The sequence below is a fragment of the Pristiophorus japonicus genome, chromosome 12 (assembly GCF_044704955.1).
Source record: "Pristiophorus japonicus isolate sPriJap1 chromosome 12, sPriJap1.hap1, whole genome shotgun sequence".
Taxonomy (NCBI): domain Eukaryota; kingdom Metazoa; phylum Chordata; class Chondrichthyes; family Pristiophoridae; genus Pristiophorus; species Pristiophorus japonicus.
In genome coordinates, this window is record NC_091988.1 from 198360558 (window position 1) to 198363658 (window position 3101).

Sequence of the window (3101 nt, forward strand, 5' to 3'; positions counted from 1 at the left end):
GTCAGAAAAAACCCCACAAGAAATGACTGACTCTTGCTGAAGTCCAATGGTCACGCAGTGGATGCAATACCTGGCGAGTGATACTTAAAGGGTTGACGGTGGATAGGCAATGGCAAACATTTAAAGGTCACATGGATGAACTTCAACAATTGTACATCCCTATCTGGAGTAAAAATAAAACGGGGAAGGTGGCTCAACCGTGGCTAACAAGGGAAATTAAGGATAGTGTTAAATCCAAGGAAGAGGCATATAAATTGGCCAGAAAAAGCAGCAAACCTGAGGGAGAATTTTGTAATCCAGCAGAGGAGGACAAAGGGTTTAATTAGGAGGGGGAAAATAGAGTATGAGAGGAAGCTTGCTGGGAACATAAAAACTGACTGCAAAAGCTTCTATAGATATGTGAAGAGAAAAAGATTAGTGAAGACAAACGTAGGTCCCTTGCAGTCAGAATCAGGTGAATTTATAATGGCGGGACTGACATATGAGGAAAGACTGGATCAACTGGGCCTTTATACACTGGAGTTTAGAAGGATGAGAGGGGACCTCATAGAAACTTACAAGTTTCTGACGGGACTGGACAGGTTAGATGCGGGAAGAATGTTCCCGATGTTGGGGAAGTCCAGAACCAGGGGACACAGTCTTAGGATAAGGGGTAGGCCATTTAGGACTGAGATGAAGAGAAACTTCTTCACTCAGACAGTTGTTAACCTGTGGAATTCCCTACAGCAGAGAGTTGTTGATGCCAGTTCATTGGATATATTCAAGAGGGAGTTAGATATGGCCCTTATGACGAAAGAGATCAAGGGAAAGAAAGCAGGAAAGAGGTACTGAGGGAATGATCAGCCAAGATCTTATTGAATGGTGGTGCAGGCTCAAAGGGCCGAATGGCCTACTCCTGCACCTATTTTCTATGGGGCCAAATTTCGGCCTGAGTTGCTCCTGTTTTTTTGGAGCAACTGGTTTAGAATGGAATGTCTTAGAAATTTGAATTCTCGGCATTTAGTTTGCTCCAGTTCTAGTCAGTTAGAACAGTTTCACTTTGGAACAGAGTTTTTTTTTCAAAAGGGGGCGTGTCCGGCCACTTATGCCTGCTTTCAAAGTTTAGGCAGTGAAAACTTACTCCAAACTAACTTAGAATGGAGTAAGTGAAGATTTTTGTACGCTCGAAAAAACCTTATCTACACTTAGAAAATCAGGCGTAGGTTAAAAATTAGGTGTAGGGAACGAGGGGGGGGGAGTGGGGGGGAAGGGAAGTCATTAAATTCTACAATCATTCAGCAGTCATACTTATACAAATATTTTACAAATAAATCCAACCTAAATAAAAATTTATAAGCAAAGAAAAGATTAAATAATCCATGTTCCTACCTGTGTGAAGCAGCAGCAGCCTTCGAGCTGCGGTGCTTGAGGCAGGCCTTCATTCTGTTCGTGGCTGGCCAGCAGCCGAGGAAGCAACACGCACGCAGCTTTCCAAGGTGCTTGAGGCCATTCGGCCACGCGATAGAGGCGGCGTCAGTGGCTCGACGGCAGCCGAAGATACAGCAACAGCCTTCGAGCTGTGAGGGGACTGAGGCCATTTGGCCACGGGATAGGGGCATCGTCAGTGACTGGACGGCAGGCAAAGACACAGCAATCAAGCAGCCTTCGAGCTGTGAGGGGGACTGAGGCCATTTGGCCAGGGACAGGGAGAAGCAACCACATAGATAGTTTTATACTTAAATTTGCAGAATGGGTGCTGCATTGTCAACACCACGTATTATGCAATGGTTCGCCATCAATTCATTGCATAGGAGAGAATTGATTAGAGCTCACCGCACCAGGAACGTCGTAGCCCATAGGTTGATGGGCAGGAGACCTTACCCACATCGACAATATCGAGCCAGGCGCTTGTACCTGGACATGAGCGAGGCTGATTGTGTGAAAAGGCTGCGTTTTCGCAGAGAAGTTGTCACTGAGATCTGTGATATGGTGAGAGCAGATTTGCAGCCCAGAAGCAGAACGCCAACTGCCCTGTCTGTTGCAGTGAAGGTAACAGCTGCACTTTCTTTCTATGCCTCGGGATCGTTTCAGGCTACAACTGGAGATGTGTGTGCCATCTCTCAACGTGCAATACATGCATGCATTTACCAGGTCACGGCATGCGTGAAGGAATGACTTCATCAATTTCCCAATGACCGCACAAGCGATCCATGAGAGGGCTGTGGGCTTCTTCAGGATTGCCGGCTTCCCAAAGGTACAGGGCTGCATTGAATGTACCCACATAGCCTTGCGAGCACCTGTGGAGGATTCTGAGCAGTACCGAAATAGGAAAGGTTTCCATTCTATCAATGTGCAGCTCATGTGTGATGACAAACAGCGCATCATGTCAGTCGATGCGAGATACCCTGGCAGCACCCACGATGCGTTCATCCTACGCGACAGCGTTCTATCTGACATGTTTGAGCAGCAGCCAGGAGGGCAGAGCTGGCTACTGGGAGACAAAGGGTACGGCCTGACCACCTGGCTCATGACGCCCATACGCGTGACACGGACAGAAACTGACCGTCAATACAACATGGCGCACATTGCGACGCACAGCATCATTGAGAGGACCCTTGGCATATTGAAACAGCGATTCCGATGCCTGGACCATTCTGGAGGACAGTTGCTATACTCTCCTCAGATTGCCGGTCACTTCACTGTTGTTGCTGCATGCTTCATAACTTAGCCATCATGAGGCAGCAGGAGCTGGTAGTGGAACCAGAAGACCTACGTGAGGGTCCAGTGCATGATGATAGTATTACGGAAGAGCAGGATGTGGATGATAACGACGATCAGGAAAGCATGCAAGTGCCTGATGCCGGAGCACGAGGTCGGAGGAGGGCCTTCCATCGTGCCCCTTTAACAATTGCTCGAGCCTTGCGCCAGCAGCTCATCCGTGAACGCTTCAACTACTGATGCCTGAGGGCTCTGCGACCACTTTTGCGCATGGATATGTTTATTCTTTGCAGTTGTTCCTACGTTGTGTTGTGTTAATGGAACATGAAACAGTTTTAATGAAAAAATATTTTATTGAAAAGTTAACGTCACTGTAATAAAATATTTGTTGTATCAAACTATAC